The sequence below is a fragment of the Euprymna scolopes genome, chromosome 12 (genome assembly GCF_053919585.1).
Source record: "Euprymna scolopes isolate OS-2025 chromosome 12, ASM5391958v1, whole genome shotgun sequence".
Taxonomy (NCBI): Eukaryota; Metazoa; Mollusca; class Cephalopoda; order Sepiida; family Sepiolidae; genus Euprymna; species Euprymna scolopes.
The window spans coordinates 87,071,467-87,091,041 of record NC_136493.1 but is presented as its reverse complement, the minus strand read 5'-3'; the positions used below and the strand labels follow the sequence as shown (position 1 = coordinate 87,091,041).

The 19,575-nt window shown below is 33.6% G+C and overlaps 1 long non-coding RNA gene across 1 annotated transcript in view; it reads right to left on the bottom strand.

The window, feature by feature from the left end:
- Positions 1-18,839, bottom strand: part of LOC145291399 (uncharacterized) — a 63,343-nt gene extending 44,504 nt beyond the window's left edge. The window contains exon 1 of the long non-coding RNA XR_013869403.1: positions 17,401-18,839. This is a non-coding gene — a long non-coding RNA (uncharacterized LOC145291399). The remainder of the gene's footprint in view (positions 1-17,400) is intronic.
- Positions 18,840-19,575: the final 736 nt, after the last annotated feature.

Here is a 19,575-nt window from a genome sequence, read left to right as displayed (position 1 = left end):
TTTTGGATTTTTTTCTCCATTGCAAGTTGGACGTAATGCATATAGATAGCCAGCGGGAACCGGTGATTCAACGTGATTATGCCGTACGGGGTTAGACAACATGTGAATAAGACACAAAATGTGAATAACACTGTACATTAACACACACACACACACGCACGCACGCACGCACGCACGCACGCGCGCGTGTATGTGTTTGTGTGAGTGTGTGTGTTCCTGCTTTAATATAGATATATATAAATAGCTATTCTTTTTTTGTGTAAAACACTAAGAGAATAATTCTCCATACAATCAAGTGAACGCAAACATCATTAGTATGTGACTGAAGTGTTAGTATTGTGCGCAATTTAAACAAGACAAAAACTTTTGAGTGAATTTAATTGCGAACGTTGTAAGTTGGAAACCAACATTTCTTGAAGAAAAGGACGTTTAATTTTGTTTCCTAATGTTTGCAAATGATGTTTTTGTGTAAGAGGAATCGATTCCCCATTTAATTATGTAATAGTTCCAAACTAGGTTTGTCTATATTACTGAGCGTATTTATTTCAAAAGCGACATCATGCCAACCAGCAACAGCTGAATTGAAGTATCACTACTGCTTGTAAACAAGCCAATTGTTTTTTTTTCAAGTGACTTTAATTATTGTTATGTTGTAAGGTTATCAACTATTTCAGGAATAAACGGACTTACCCAGACACAATAAATACATTTACGACTAAACATCGTGGCAGCCACTGGTATGATTCATTTGGTGGCAATAACGGACACATATCAGTTGAGGTTCTGATTTACACAAATAGTCCAGCAAAAACTGAGCCATTTCGGTAGCCTTTTATCTGTCAGACTGAGGCATTCGTTCTGGGTAGTCCTACAAGGTACAATCTACCAGATTTTTCCTCTCTTATTTGGGGTGGATAAGTTTATTACTTGCTGTCTTAGGTGTCCCACTGTATTTCAGAAAACTGCCTTATTGGGAACCCCTGGAATCTTGCGGGGAGTTCTAGAAGACTGAAAAAGAAAGTATTCATAGCTTATGTTCATTTGTTATGCTCCGCCTATCGGCAATACCAACAGCCAGACACAAAATGTGACTACTATATATATATATATATATATATATATATATATATATATATATATATATATATATATATATACTAAAAAGAAAATATTTTTTTCTTTTTAAATTATTTATTTTAATTCTTTTTAGTCAGTGAAGAGGTGTTTGTTGTTACTCTCGTTCTGTTTCGTTGGAGAAGAGACAGAAATCAGGTTAAGAAATAAACAATCCACTTTGAAAGTTGGGAGTGTTTTCATTTTATAGAAAGGTGTTTTCTATTTTACATATATGTCCATGCACTTCTATAAGTGGCTCGGTCCGTCTGTTCGTTTGTCTGTCACAATTACGTTTGAAAAAAAAAAATTATCGGTCTGTCATACACAGATTTGGAAGAGCATTTTGAGATACATCTGTGTACCAGTAAGAGGGTGTACGTCCGTTGGCCAATCGAAAGGTTCGCCTATAGAATGAACTTCAGTATGAATGACAAGACTGGATGCTCATTCGTCGGAACAAAATTACCATCTGATTATTCTAGAGGGATGATAGATGGCACGCTCTGAATTGTCAAGCAAGAGTCGCGCAATCACTAACCACTTCTCTCCCGAGTCGGCACTGCTTGAATTGCTCTGTTCGTACTCGCTATATATCTAGATATATTACTAAAACATTCATATAAAAATCATAAAATTACTTCAATAATGTTATTTGTCATATATACTACCTGGGAGACCCGACGTTGTTCGGGATTAAATGAGGATCAATAAATGTTCTACCCTCGAATACTTTTATTGTCATTGAAATCGGTGAAATAGCCCATTTTTTAAAAATCAAATCCATTGCTTGCCTCCAGTATAGCAATCGAGAGGAAGCTTCACATGCCTCCCCGCAATGACTTAGTCCACAATATATTGTAATCTACATTGCACTGTAGAGAATCTTACTGTTAATTTTATAAAATTGTCTTTAAATAATAGCTTCAATCAAAGTTTAAAATACAAAAAAGTCAAGTATCATGGTTTAATTGTGTTCTAGACAGAAACATTCATTTCGAACGCACTCCTGTCTTATAAAAGAACCAACAGTTGATTTTATGAAATTATTTTTACATAATCACTTGAATTATATTTAAATATACAAAAGTCAAGTATCATGGTTCAAGTGTGCTTTAAACAGAAACATTCATTTCCAACGCCGCCCCCGTCTTATACGATAATCTAAAGTTGATTTTATAGGTTGAGCCTTTCTGCTTGTGTGGTGATAAAACTTCTCAAATGCACTTGTGATGTTAGATTTTTGTCGTCTGCCTATATACAAAACTTACGTAAACAACACTTCGCCAGTGTTGGCACGAATATTTATGCTCATAGGAATCAGTGAAATAAAAAATAAAAAAATAAAAGAAAGATAAATAAAACGTCTCAAACGGGAAAGTAAAAAAAATGTCAACCGATAAAAAATAATAAAAATAAAAATGTCTTCTTATGGAAATAGAGTGAAAAAAGATTTCTTTTCGATTCCATTTAAGATGGCGGGGGGGGGACTGTCTGATTTTCTATTTGCTTTCTACTTTTCCCTAAACACTTAAAATAGTTTTTCCCCCGTTATTTTTTCTCATTAAGTTTTGTGTAAAGAGATGGACATATATTTATGTATATATTTATATATATAAAATACATGTATATATTAGTCTTTACCACATAGTATAGGATGTTTTCTTTTTTTAATTTTTAACATAGCAAAATTCTTGAATAAGTGTAAGGGTCCTTACACAATCGATAAATACAAGAAAACCTTATAAGATAGAATTAAAAAAAAAACGTCTTGAGATAGAGTATATAATAAGACGTATTAGAGATATAAGTGTGCATGTGTACGGATGTGAGTGGGTGGTCGTGGGTTGAATATCAATCTAAGCTAGATAAGATGGAACTCCCGGTTAGCCATTTTATTCTCATTAAATTGCTGCTCTAAGTATGTCGTAATATGCGAACTTTGACCTGTTTGAATCTTCTTCTCTGCATTCTTATCACGAATGGAATTCCAAGCAGTTTGAGTTTTTTGAATGGCTGAACATGCGTAGGTTTAGAATGTTCAATCAAACCGTGTCTCTTTTTATCCTCTTGCTAATGTAGAAATGTGTCGCATATACACAGAAAATTGACAGTATCACACACACACACACACACACACACACACACACACACACACACACACACACACACACACACACACACACACACACAGAGGATGACCCAATGTTGCCCAGGATTGAATGATGATCAACGAATGTTTCACACGCCCATATTTTTATTGTCATTGAAATCGGTGAAATCGCGCATTTTTCAATCAAATCCATTTATTTCCTGCTTTAGTTGGTGACCCATCGCAGTACATCGGGAGGAAGCTCACATGCCTCTCGCAGTAACTTAGTCGACAATACATTATAATCTACATTGCACTGTAGAAAACCAACTGTTGATTTCATAAAATTATTTTTTTTTATATATAATGGCTTGAATTAAAGTTTAAAATGCAAAAGTCAAGTATCATGCTTCAGTCGTGCTCTAAACAGAAATATTTATTGAGAATGCACTCCTGTCATAACAAAGAAGCTACTGTTGATTTTATATGCTTGGCCTTCTTGGTTGTGCGTTGAAAATGTTTTGAATTACCGTTTAAAATGAAAAAGTCAAGTGTCTTGGTTGAATTGTGCTTTAAACAGAAACATTCATTTTGAACGGCTCCTATTATCGATTTTATATGTCGGGCCTTTCGGCTTCTAAAATGCAATTGTGATGTTAAGCTATGTAAGGTGTTAACTTTGATAAAAATCGCCTGTTCTTTCTTTCATCAGATTATCTCGATTATCGATACATATTGAAGGAATTCCGATACAAAAACTATTTAAGAACACTCCCAGGCACATAAAGTACCTTCGCGTGAAATTTCATAACAACCATGCCGTTTTCGAGTTCATAGGGAACGAACTCACACACACACAAAGTTCCTTATATATATATATATATATATATATATATATATATATATATATATATATATATATATATATATATATAAAGAACATTTAAAATTAAAATGTTTAAATTCAACGTTACTTCTCGCGGTTAATAGTAGCCGATTGGGTACAGACTTTGCTAATCGAGCCAGAGATGGCTCGTGTTGCCGGGTTCGGATCTGTCGACTGGTGTTAATCGTGACACCCTGCACTGAAGATTCCCGAAATGATGAAACCCTAGTGTCTGTAGGTATTTAATTATTATAGTAAAAAATAATTATATATATATATATATATATATATATATATATATATATATTGATTAAGTTCAAATATATTGTTAGCATGAACTAAAAACCAACATTTTTTTGAAAAGTGCTCAACACGTGTGTAGAGTATGAATAAATAAAATTATATAAGCATTGTAAAGAGTCTATGTGGATAAAGGTTTCAACATTTCCATGTCTCTTCAGGACTCCAAATAAATCTCACAGTCGGAAAATAACTTCCAAATAAAATTTATGGGATTTCGTGTCTACCAAAAAATTGTAAAAAAAAAAAAAGAAAGAAAAGGAATGAGAGTTTCTCCTTTCTTTCTTTTGCATTTTTGATGGCATTCTGGAAAATTTTTATTCTAAAATTATTTTCTGACTGCGAGATACATTTTGAGACCTGAAGAGACGTGTAAATGGTTACGTGATTTTATTATATATATATATATATGTGTGTGTGTGTGTGTGTGTGTGTGTGTGTACATAGGTTTAATTAAATATGCTAAGAAACACTTTAGTAAGGGTGTAAAAAATTCATTATTCGGGAAGGAAACACAAATAGAGGTGAAAGTCCTTATTCCGCGGAGTTTCGAAGAAATACTTTCCTTCTTATCAGAGGAGAGGAGTTAGCAAAGTGCGTAAAGAAATTTTACTTGCAATCCATTTAATGAAACTAGGTAAGCGTGAAAATGAAATATAGAACAACGAAACAGATGGAGTGAGGTAAAAAGAAAAAAGGGCTTCACGTGAAAGGGTGTTCACATGGCTGGTTTTACTAGTCTACCCGTGTCCTGGAATTGCCCGAGAATTTATAGTTAGAATCAATGATGAAGAATACTACATTATAGTGATGTTAGCAATATTAATACTAAGGTCAATAATAACAAAAGTTATAATATTACTAATATTACTACTTATAGTATTAACATTATTGCTAATAATAAGAATATAAAGAGTAATAATAATGTTAATAATAATAGTAATACTGAGACAAATATAATACAAATAATAAGGATAATAATGATAGCAATATTCATAATGATACTAATTGAACCATAGCAATAAAAGTAATGCTAACAACATTAACTAAGTAAATAAAAAGTACAAAAAATAATGTTAAGAAATGAATCAATAATGTTAATACTCATATTAATCAGAGTCAAAGAAATGGTAAGCATAATAGTAACTGTAACAACAAGTACCTGTTAACATTGTTATTTTTTTCTTACTATCAGATTGTTATGTTAAAAGAAATACCTTTAAAATAAATAAATGTGTTTTTTAGTATAAGTAAAACAACACGAAACGTGCTACAATATTTTTTATCAGATTGTTAGGTGAACGTACAGAAGACATGTCCGTAGCAATGGCAACAATCCCTCACCAACATAACTAATAATAAAAAAATCCCCCACCAACATAACTAATAATTAAAAAAATCCCCCACCAACATAACTAATAATAAAAAATCCCCCACCAACATAACTAATAATAAAAAATCCCCCACCAACATAACTATTAATTTAAAAAATCCCCCACCAACATAACTATTAATTTAAAAAATCCCCCACCAACATAACTAATAATAAAAAAATCCCCCACCAAACATAACTAATAATACAAAATATCCCCCACCAACCGAACTAATAATAAAAAAAACCCCCACCAACATAACTAATAACAAAAAATCCTCCACCAACATAACTAATAAAAAACTCCCCATCAACATAACTAATAATAATGATAAAAAAAACCACCAACGTAACTAATAATAAAAAATCCTCCACCAACATAACTAATAATAAAAATAACAATAAAGCCCAGTCCGTATTTCACAGAAGTACCTGTTAATGTTATTTTTTAGTATTTATAAAAGTACGAACCGTCCTATATCTAGATATAAAATTAAAGTTTAATTCAATGTTTACATAAAAAATAAAAAAAATGGTTTGAATTATCATTTTTGTGGTGGGTGGGGGCAAAAATACTGTGGCGGAACCACGGCGTGTGCGCGTCGGGATAAATTCAATGCTTCCATGAGCTTTTTTATAAAATTGACAGCTGAAAGTAAGTACCTTTAAAATAAATAAAACTTTTCGTCATAAGTATCTATAAAATAAACAAAACAGTTATATTTTTAGCAGTAGTAGTCGTAATAGTAGTAGTAGTAGTAGTAACAACAATAACAACAACAATAATAATAATAATAATAACAATAATCGTAATGTTAGAGAATGGATCAAGAGAGAGAGAGAGAGAGAGAGAGAGAGAGAGAGAGAGAGAGAGAGAGAGAGAAAGAGGGAGGGAGGGAGGGAGGGAGGTGTGTAAATTATAGTTAGACACGTTGACCGGAAATCAGGATCAGCTGATCGGATTGCGTGTGAGTCACGTGATCAGGTTAGCTGAATCGTGGAGATTTGGTTTAGACTTAGAAGAGAACGGACCGCCTCACCGTTGTCTCCTTCCCTTCATTGGAGGGGGGTGGGTGGACGCTGACATGTGTAGAACAGAACAACACAGGCCAGAGATTCACTTTCCATCATTCTGCGAGACATCTGGAAAGTGAAATAAAAAAACTATAAAACCAATTCATCGTGTTGGAGTGAATGAATATTCGTCTAAAACAAGTACCAGGTCTTCTCTCCAAGACGAGATAATTCCAGATGGACCAATATCCAAGACGCAGAAGGTATGTTGAAGAATACATGACATGCACGACACACACACACAACGGCATATGAACATATCATTTAATAGACTGGACCACTAGACGATCACACAATATTAAGGCTGATTAGATAGATCACACACGATCTCCTTTATGATACAACAAATATATAATATACGTCATCTCTTCTAATCCCTTATTAGAGATAACAACGCAACAGTAAGAGTAATAAAAGGTGTAGAATCTGTTTATGTGCGAATGCCAAAAAAGCTACACAGAATCATGTTTTATGTTGGATGAAACGAAGCTTATTTAAAGATAAAAAGGTAGATTTCTGCTGTTCAAGGCCTCCATACATACGAATGGCGAAAAGCGTAAGGAGAAAATCGAGCAGTGTGTAAATATGTTGCATGAATAATTGTGTATTAGCGTTTTTGATGAGGAAGCTAAATGATTTATGTAAATTATGTTTTTATATTATGGGAAAAAACGTAAATCAAACATAGAAAAAGTTATAATACGATATATCAGAAGAATTTTTTGTTTGTTTAAACATATGAGAAATCGACACTGCGAATGTTTCTTTCCGTGTTCCAAAATAAGAATTCTTAATCTGAAGAGTAACTGGTACTAATTTTAACGCGTATTGCGAACTGCTGATTGCCGGTTATTACGTATTTTTTTTTTAAAGGGGAGCGTTTGTTAATTCAATTTTTAAGTCAGATGTAATATTACAAAATGACTGCATTTAAGAAGGCGAATAATTTTTCGGTGGAATGTGGCTGTGTATAGCTGAAAAAAAAAAAAAGACCCGGTGATTTCGGGTTCCGTGGGAGGACAAAATTTTATGAGAATGAAATATTTGCTTCTACTTATGTGGGATTTCGCAATTGAAAGAGTAAGTCGAAGAGTCTAATTATAATATTGATTAAACTGACGACATGTAGGTATTCTTACGTAAAATACGCTGCTCTATTAGCTGGAAATAGTGAGCCTGAAAGATTTGCATAGAAATTGCCTTGTTTTCCTTTAGTGTCGAAATTGATAGGGAAGAATCAACTTATTTTTATTAAGTATATATATATATATATATATATATATATATATATATATATATATATATATATATATATATATATATAACAAAATTTATTTAAAATAATGTAATTAAAAAGTAAAAAGAATGAAAGGGCCAACTAGCCAGTTTCGGTTTTCGTTCAACAGCTAAATCGAGATTAGGAATTACGAATCAAAATATTAAAAAATATAGAAAATATGGCGGCGAAAAAATACGGGAAAGAATCAAATAGAAACGAAAATCGAGTCCTAAAAAATTTCTTTTTGTTTATAAAGAGGAGGTCTCAAAGACTTACTGTAAATATGTTCTAGGATCTTCAGGTGAAAGTAAGAGTGCGACGTGTTTCGAATGCAGAATAAGTCGACACTAAACTTAGTGGCACAAGAACGATTACTTATAAGATGTTCGCCGATAGCCAAACTGTAGATATTATTCAAAATATCTGATAGTGAATAATTTGTATGTCAAATTTTAGATGGAATGTGCTGCTTGATCCGGATGTCCAATATTCGCGACGTCTACCGCGACTACATTTGAATCAAATCAACAAATCAACAATAGAGTTATTATGGAAAGAGAACATCTTTTCGAATTTAAGACAAAATGTGTGTGGTAATAAAACTAACACGGTGATCAGTACAAAATAACATTGTTGCACAGACAACGACAATTGTTTGGCAAATCTGTTACTTATATTACCTAGACAAGCTTTTTTAAAATTTTATAAAAGTTAGAAAGTTTCTTAAATTGTAGATTTAACAATGTCTAGAGGATAGCCATTGTTGCAGAGGGCCTTAGTATTAAATTTAATTTCATCATTCAGCCTGGTCTCCGAAGAAATCATTAAAGCTTTATTGCTAAAGATCTTAATTTAATTGCACTTTTGTTTTGTTGGACAAAAAACGTTCCAATATGTGTAAAGATCAGTAAATGTTGGTTTACAATAGACAGAAGTGAAAAACCTGAAAAAGATTTAGAAACTACTATATCCAGAAATGTAAGCTTCCTTATTCGGCATAAAATCAAGGGCTGGGTGAATGTTATTTATGAACGTAAAAAAGCGGCCGTTGCGTTACGTTGTCAAACAGTCAAAAAGTACCGTCAACCTAAGGAAAGTAATGTTCTGATTTTGGAAAACCAGATAGCAAAACCTCTTTATGGGAACCTACAATTTTTTTTGCGAAACCCGATCTCAGGGGACACCCATGAACACACCATCTATTTGTCTGTACATGGCGCCATTAACATCAAAAGTTGCAAATTTCATTAATTCCACGAAAGTGTTTACAGAAATAGGGGGAGTTGGCAGTTAACTGAGATATAAGACGTCCTCAAAGACATGATCTGAGAGAGATTAGGTTGCAAATTAATTTCTAAAAGCATATAAAACATATAAAATGAGCGTTAAACTGAATGCAATGATGATGATGATGATGATGATTTAGAGAGTGATTAAATAATTCTTCAGAAATATCAACTCAAGAGAGATAATTTATGTTCAACTCTCGTAACAGATTGAGTATTTCACCCCATTTTAAAAATTAGAAAAGTATATTTTTTTCAAATACCTTTCTTTCATAATCTGAAAATTTTCGCATGTAATCGAGAATATTGCGAAAAATGAAAGCAAATCAATTAAGCTAAATAATTTCTAGAGGAAGGAGAATGTATCGTATATGTTTGTTTCTAATTCTTATTTGAGAATTCAATAAGGATTCGACTAGTTTTATTAAGACGAAATTAATAATTATCTCGTCATGAAAGATATTTAATAGCTACTTCACTGATAATATTGGCAATCTTATGACTAATTACAGCGAGCCGAAAATTACATTTTTAAAGATATTTCGATTCTATTATGATCAATTATTTTTTTATTTTCTATAATCTATTAAGTCGAAAATAACAGAGCGATATCCATAATATATAGACATATATAACATAGTTATCTACATAATATATAAATATGTATAACATAGTTATCTACATAAAATATTAACATATATATCATAGCTTTCTACATAACAAAACACACACACACACACACATATATAGCATAGCTATTTCCATAATATATAAACATATATAACATAGCTATCTACACAAAATATAAACATATATAACATAGTTATCTACAGAACATATAGACATATAAATCATAGTTATCTACACAACATATAAACATATATAACATAGTTATCTACATAATATATAAACATATATAACATAGTGATCTACATAATATAAACATATATAACATAGCTATTTACATAATATATAAATATATATAACATAGCTATCTACATAATATATAAACATATATAACATAGCTATTGACATAATATATAAATATATATAACATAGCTATCTACATAACATATAAACATATATAACATAATTATCTACATAATATATAAAAATATATAACATAGCCATCTACATAATATATAAACGTATATAACATAGTTATCTACATAATACATAAACATATATAACATAGATATCTACATAATATATAAACATATATATCATAGCTATCTACATAATATGTATATATATATAATATGGCCTAATCATGTTGACACACCGGTTCTTGTCAAATCACTGAAATTATATAACGTTGAGCCTCATAAGTACTAAAATCGATGATCATTTGGGAATACCAGTCGCTGTACGTGCTCTCCGCTTATTTCGGCATTGTTTCCAGTCGTTCTAGACTCTCCTTGTTACTAGAATCAAGAAATGCCGATTTAGGAACGGTGTGGCTGTTGATTGCGCAACTCTTGCGTTTTTTTTTTACACAGGCATCACCACATTATCAAGGCCAAGAGGCCACACAAGGATAAGGGTTAAAGAGTGTGCAGTAGAAATTGGAAAATGTAGTAATCATTAGTAATGAAAATTCGGTAAATTTGTTAACTTATATGGAACGGCTCATCAACAACTTATTTACGTTAGACTTGAAGACAACCATATTGTAGTCAGCCGGAAAGTTAGGAAAACGGAAGACAATTCCACAGGCGTGCAATTCTAAGAAAGAAGCTTTGTTCATGGAATCTACGTTTAGGTTTAGGCACAGATAAAGAGTGGGGGGAATTATTGATAGTGTTTTCAGCTAGACGAGTGTTTCTTGTGAAAGTTTGGCGAGGGGGGACCATAGACTGAAGCTCAGTCGAACACTTTCCATGAAAATAACGATACATCAGAGACAAACTCGCAACATCTCTTCTGTGAGATAGAGGTTACAGGGAAGATAAAAGGACATCTCCTACAAGGCTACGAAGTCTATTTTGAACTCTATCAAGGCAGGACAAGGGCTTTCTAGCAGCTCCTGCCCAGATGTGGCAACAGTACTCCATCCCTGGACGTACCTGGCTCTTATATAGATAGAGAATTGCATCAGCAGTGAGATATCTACTGGATCGATAGAAAGATCCCACTATTTTTCCAGCGGCCTTGGCAATAGATTTGATGTACGTGTTCCATTTAAGATCAGGAGTAATTGTCAAGCCCAGAAGCTTGTCAAAACTTGAGGCCTCCTGAAGACGAGAGCAATTCATTTCAATTGATGCCAGATGTGGATCAGAATGTTGATGATGTAAAGAGAGAAGCTTAGTTTTAGATGTATTAAAAGTAACCAGCCACTCCTTTCCCCATTGTACCACGTGCTCAAGATCAGAGGAGAGAGAATCTGAGAGAACTTGGTCGTTTACTGTCTTAGATGTGTACCATAAATGGTAGTGTCATCAGCATAAATGTCTACAAATGATGTAAGGATGTGATTTGGAAGACCATTAATGTAGATCAGGAAAAGAGTTACAATGACAATCTACTCTTGCAGTGGACAACCATTGTCCGTTGAGACTGAACGCAGGCATCGATCTACATAATACATAAACATATATTACACAGATATCTGCCAAGTATATAAACATATATAACATAGCTATCTCATTCAAACATAGTCTATACGAATCGTCTAGGTTTAAACATGTGCCGTACTCTTTTGCCTATGAAAGTAACTAAGGATCTGATTGGCTGACTAGCAAACTCAATAACGCGGAAATATCTATAAACACGAATCAACACCAATTTCATGCAATAACCTGACGAATCCTCACGAGGATAAAACGCGAAAAATTCTGTGTAGCTTAATTGCCATACATATTTGCAAAACTCTCTTTCTTTCTTTCTCTCTCTATGTCTTTCTCTCTCTATACACACACACACACACACACACACACACACACACACACACACACACACATATATATATATATAGTGTGTGTGTGAGAGAGAGAGAGAGAGAGAGAGAGAGAGAGAGAGAGAGAGAGAGAGACACACACACACACACACACACATATAGTGTGTGTGTGTGTCTCTCTCTCTCAGACAGAGATGGAGACAGAGAGTCTCCCGTCGATTTCGGCGGATGAGGTTTCCCCACAACAACTAAGTTGTTCAGAAATCCACATAGATGATTTGTTTATAGTGGTGAAGGCTTTGCGTAGAACCAACCACACTTTTTAGTATTACTGCTAAGCTTTGTCGGTGCCGATAACTGCCACAACACAGAGCATACAGTAGACCGTAGGTTTTTACATCAGAGTTTCCTTCTCCTAGATGCATGTCTTAACGAAGACGGGGCGGGTTGTTCTCTTCCAGTGTATGAATGCGTCTCCAGATACCTACCTGGAAATTTCTACGACTCGACGCGGTACATACAGTGCCTAGGCTTTCCAAATGGTCAACCATCTGTGTGTATATATATATATATATATATATATATATATATATATATATATATATATATATATATATATATATAACTACTTCATTTACTCACATAAATTTAATATACGAAAGTATAGATCTATGCGTAAACATTAAGTGTTTACTTCAAAAGTGCCCAATACGTAGGTAGAGCTAGTTAGTAATTTATAAAATATATATGGCGATTAAGCTACACTGAATATTCGGCGTTTCCTCCACTCTAGGATTCGTCAGGCTTATGCACATAAGCCTGACGAATCCTAGAGTGGATGAAACGCCGAATATTCAGTGTAGCTTAATCGCCATATATATTTTATAAATTACTATATATATATATATATATATATATATATATATATATATATATATATATATATATATATATATATATATGATTCTCAGAAGAATCTATCTGAACTATATTAAATAACGGTTTGTTTTAATATAAGAAAATAATGTTGCATACACACACGCGATTAGCATTCAATATGTGCAGTTGCAATGCTATATACCGACACACCTACGTTTATATTGAGATATTTGTAGGACTATGTGAAGTTGATAAGCAGGTTACAAGAGAGTTATCGCCGGCAGAGCTTTGGGATCAACATTCAGACCATTTCTCATCTCTGTTATTTTTAGTTGAAATTTAACAACTATTCATAAAATACGCCCATTGAATCTGCGCGTTTATTAATGAAAATGACGTTTCAAGTTTACATACGACAGACCGAAAAAAGTCAGATGCTTGAAATAACTATAAACGTTTTACTTCATGCAACCAACATTTCAGACACACAAATATAAATTGGTTGACCGTTGTCGATGAAACAGATTACCTAAATGAAATCGCCATGCTTCCGTGTTAATTCCTTCTGTTCCATATATTTGTTTTTAACTATACATTCTTTATATTTATACGTAAAACATACACTTTCACACACACACACACACACACACACACACACACACACACACACACACACACACACACACACACACACACACACACACACACACGGATATATTAATCGTGTTAATCGTGACACCCTGCACTGATGATTCCCGAAAGGATGAAACATTAGTGTCTGTAGGTATTTAATAATTATTATAGTAAATGATAATGTCAGCACCTTTAAGAAACTTGTTTCTTATCGTTGAGTTGTAATAAAGTCGGTCAACTTAGCTAATACGCTCAGATCGTCATATCATATTATCATATGATAAGATCACTCTGACTGACGCTAAAAGCATTTAATAAGAATAAATGTTTGATTGCAACTTGTATTTCTCGCGGTTCGCGGTAGCCTAGTGGTTCGGGTCCTTGCTGATGAAACCAAACATGACTTCTGTTGCCGGGGTTTGAGTCTCTTTACTGGCGTTAATCGTGACACCCTGCACTGATGATTCCCGAAAGGATGAAACACTAGTGTCTGTAGGTATTTAATAATTATTATAGTAAATGATAATTATATATATATATATATATATATATATATATATATATATATATATATATATATATATATATAAGTGTGTGTGTGTGTGGTGTGAAAAATTCCCAATGGCACAATGGAAACGTATTATAAGGTATTTACAGCTTCTCTTCCAATTTTCGGGCTTTAATCATTTCATAACGCACTTTATTTCCTTTTGACGGATTGATTGTTGCTATTTCTCCTGATGAGTCAAGGGCATAATAGATTCATTAATTGATATAATCATCAAGTGATTAATTTTGCGCAACGAAACAGATTCTGTCAAGAATTGTTAATGCCAACTGAATTAAAGGAATAAATTATAAGTTGGTCAACATCATGGACGTTGGAATATAGTCTTTTGTCATTTATTCACTATATTGCTCTGTAATTACATTGAGCTTTTAAATAAGGATTGGTATATTTTATAAAGAAATATATTTCCACAGAAATATATATATATATATGTTCGCAGAGAAGATCGGTTTTCCATTTCGACAGAATGTATAAGGAATGAAAAAATATACCAGCGGTGGTTGACGTTATGTTTAAAGAAAAAATAGAAAAAACCGAATGAAATTATTAAAAAATCAACGTTTCGTCCTTGTTTCCGAGGACATCTTCAGGATAATTGAAATAAAAATGTGATAAAAGAAAAAGTCATAGATCGTGCGAAAAAAGACAGTTTTTTAAAATCCAACCCATGTCGGGAAAGGACGAATATGTGTGCGTATAGGAAGGTTGTTTGATGTCTATATATACACTTTTAAAATGCATTTAAAATAAATATGTACATTTTTTTTTTTCTGCGAAACTACTCATTTTCCTGAAACATTCAAAGAAAAACGGCTAGCCAGGATCCACCCTGATACCTTGCTCTTTGATTATTATTTTCCCTATGCTAGGGGTTAAATGGTAGAAGCCTTTTCTTTGCGTAATAGTATTAGTATTCAAAATTAGTGCTGATTCTAAAAGTCTTCTTTTAGCTCTATCTATCACGTATTTAATAATTTTCGCTTGATCTAAATTAAATGAGTGATCGTGTTCTGCACAATGGCAAAAGAGTGCATCTAGGGCGTTACCATTCCTTATATCTCTTCTGTGCTCGTTAAGTCTTAATTTCAATTTTCGTTGTGTTTCACCTATGTACGCTTGTTGACAGTTGTTACATGGGATGGAATATATAAAAAAAAAAAAAAAAAAAAATGTACATATTTATTTTAAATGCATTTTAAAAGTGTATATATAGACATCAAACAACCTTCCCATACGCACACATATTCGTCCTTTCCCGACATGGGTTGGATTTTAAAAAACTGTCTTTTTTCGCACGATCTATGACTTTTTCTTTTATCACATTTTTATTTCAATTATCCTGAAGATGTCCTCGGAAACAAGGACGAAACGTTGATTTTTTAATAATTTCATTCGGTTTTTTCTATTTTTTCTTTAAACATAACGTCAACCACCGCTGGTATATTTTTTCATTCCTTATATATATATATATATATATATATATATATATATATATATATATATATCAGTGGCGACTCTAGCCTATTATTGCTTGTCGTGCCGCCCCCCCTTGCCCTTTGTCAACTTTAGTTCCCAATCCGTGGTCCGTGGACCCAAATAAGTAATCATAGTTGCTATTGCGTGATTCTCCATTACATAGCACAGATTGACTAACGTACCTTGCATGGTGTTTGTTTTTGTTTTTTTTGTGAACAATCAAGATACTATATAATTTGTGGTCTTGTTGATACAGTAGATAAGATATTTTTTCCCTTTCAAAAGTATAGAAGAAAAGAGATATTCATTACTATGAGTAGAAAAATATGTTTATTAGAATAAAGAAATTGATGACAATGACAACTAACCAGGTTAGCAATAGATACAACGAATTCGTAAATAAAGTCCGTGGTAAAATTGAATGTAGTGAAGCGACTGAAATATTTCGGCAACTGAAGTAATGTTCTCCAAATACGGCGATTAAATTTTCCCATATAATAAAAGGTAATATTGATGAATAAAGTTGGGTTTAAATAGCTGTGAAATGATGGATGCAGCAAGAAAAGTTACATACAGGGTTTTTATGAAAAAAAATTACAAAGTATTTACGTATCACTACGGAATTCTACGAAGGTTTATTGGATTGACAGGTTTCTTAGTATTAATATAAAATGACTTAAAACCCGTATTTTTCGTAGATTTCTATGATTCAAAATTCACGAAAAAAAAATTCCTCAAAAAAACAAATTCACTCTTATTCAAAACCTGTTCTTTATTAATTAATGAAACAATAACTTCATCACTGATATTTATTTACAATCTGATATACACGCGTGGTTATGTTTACACAGAACTATTCGTGCTACTACATATTGCAACAGTAGTAGTAATCGTTCTTCATGTGTTTATGCGTATGTATGTGTCTAGAGATCTCTCTCTCTCTCCCCCCTCTCTCTCTCGGTCCCTCATCCTCTTCCTAAAACAGACATCAGCAGGCTCGATCGTGCTAAATATTTTAGGCACTATAAGTGGGCTTCACTTTGCGGGTGATTACAGAAAAATCTGGATTTCTCTAACATTATGATTATTACGAGTAAAGGTTTGGCTTGGCACGAATTACGGACGTTCAACGTCATAGCCGCTGTTATGGAGTTTTCAATGAATCTGGCGGTGGCCGGACAAAGACAACCCGTTCAAAACAGCATCCTTGTATTATTCCCAGATATATTTATGAATTTTTTGCTACTTAGTTATCGAAACTTGAATAGATATGTAATTTAATTGAGATCAGACTAAGTATGTTTGCTTGAAATTAATGGATGATTTTTGAATCCATTTTGAATAACATTAACCGAATTATTGGTCGTGCCGGGCACGAGTGGCACTAGTCCCATCTCCGCCCCTGATATATATATATATATATATATATATATATATATATATATATATATATATATATATATATATATATATAATGAAATGTAATATATCTACTGGCATGCAAACCCAGTGATTTGTACTGATTGATAAATATACTCACCAAAGCTGCATCTGATTTTTTAATGGCTGTTATCCTTTGATAAACCATTCTTTTATTTTGCCTCCGGATATACCTGTAAGGGTTGCGCAATCTCCGACCACGCCTCTGCCGAATCGACACTGCTGGAGTTTAGTGGCAAGGAGAAGTCCAGGACAACTAGAAACAATGCCGAGGTAAGCGAAGAGCACATACAGCACCTGGTATTCACAAATAGTCGCCCATTTAGCATTGACCAGGCTCAATGCCAGTTAACTTTGGTGATGTGATGGGAATCAGTGCGTCAACGTGATTATACCGTTGTTTTGCTATACCGATTAATATTATCTTTATCTTTTTTACTATGACGTAAAAAACATATAATTTTAATGGTACTTAAATTGGTACCGCGATAATCATTCTGAATAAGACCCTAAAATATGGACTGAATTGACGAGAATGCCGAGTAATTTTTGATGCGATTTTCTTTGGTCTGTTAAACTTTGGAATAACATGTTCGTCCGTCTGTTAGGCATTGTTATCGTGAAACGAGTTTATTTCGCGGAAAATTCCGACAGAATATCTGTTGCTCCTATTTATTTGCTTCCTGATGAGGTCGGAGTTAGCTCCTCAAAAAGAGACATTTTGGACTGGAACAAAATAAAACTGCTCGTGTCTCTAAGAATCCTTCTATTCCAAAAATAGAAAATATGAAGAATAATATTAGAACAGATATTCCACTTTGCTCTCAGCCAAATAGTCATGAATATCTGTTGGTATTTAATTGCTTCCCTGCGAGAGGAATATATGACAAAATTGTTTTCGATGTGGGGGGGAAACCAGTTCCCCCAAAAAGGGACACTCTGGCAGTAGGCAAAAATAAAAATTGCCTTAGGTTCCCCTACATTGAATAAGGACAAATTAACTTAAGTGTAGGATCAGAACAGTTACTACGCTAAGATCTCAGCCCGATGGCCAGATCTTATTTTTTTCATGAATATCTGTTGCTGTTTCCTTTTTATCAATTTATGAATTTTAGTTGTCAACAAGAGTTGGCAAGCTGGCAATAATGGGTTAACTGCAAACTTCACCAACAATGACTGAAAACGAGCACCCGAGCCTCTGGATTGCTGTTGTTGTTGTTGTTGTTGTTGTTAGTGGTGGTGATTGTGTACATGAAAAAAAAAAAAAAAAAGCACCCAAAAACAAACGAAGTAGCTCGGACCTGAACGGATATCTGCGGGGTTGACGTCCTTTCCCCTGGGTGAGGTGTCACCTCTTCTCGCGAACGACAATCCGTCATCCGACTTGGGCAGTGGGTGGGTTTGGGGATGTAACAGCACAAACGGTTTTTTCATACCTGTTAAAACAGACGAAGGAATGTCCGCTGCCCGCGGGCGAGTACAAAAGCAAACACCCCACCGCCCCCGCCTTAATTCCATAACATACATGCCACTCCTCATTTTATTTCTTCTTCTTCTTCTTCTTCTTCTTCTTCTTCTTCTTCTTCTTCTTCTTCTTCTTCTTCTTCTTCGTCATTGTCATCATCATCGTCATCGTCACTGTCGTTAAATGCGCATGCCCGTAGACCTACCTGACAAATCCATCTGAAACCAGCCGAAAGCAATTGTGCTTAAAAAAGTTTATTAGCTTGTTTGTTTGTTTCGTATTATAATAAATATCAGTTGCACATATTGAAAAGGGTTGAGTGCAACGCTTTTGTAATAGAAAGAGGAAAAGAGACAGATAAATGGATAGATAGTTAGATTGTTAGGTTAGTAGATACGTAGGTAGCTAGCTAACTAGGTAGTTAGAGGTAGGCAGATAGGTAGATAAGTGGGTAGGTAGATAGATAGAAAGGTAGATAGGTAGGTAGGTAGATAGGTAGGTATGTATGTAGGTAGGTAGGTTGCTAGGTATGAGCAGACTAAGGAAGACCTGAAAACATTTAGAGGTAGGTATGTATAGGCTGAAACAGATAATGAATGAATGGGCTAGTATATACTATAACCGATTGCAAATACTTATCAATTATATAAATGAAACTTGCCTTTTCTGCTATTAAAAAAAAAACAACTTATCAGTTTGTTCGAACTGAGGATGGAGCATTCTACCGGATGCCAAACATTCACCAGCTAACTCAGATATTCCAACCGAGAGATCTTTTTAAGATTCTGACCGCCCCTTTAAGTGCAATTG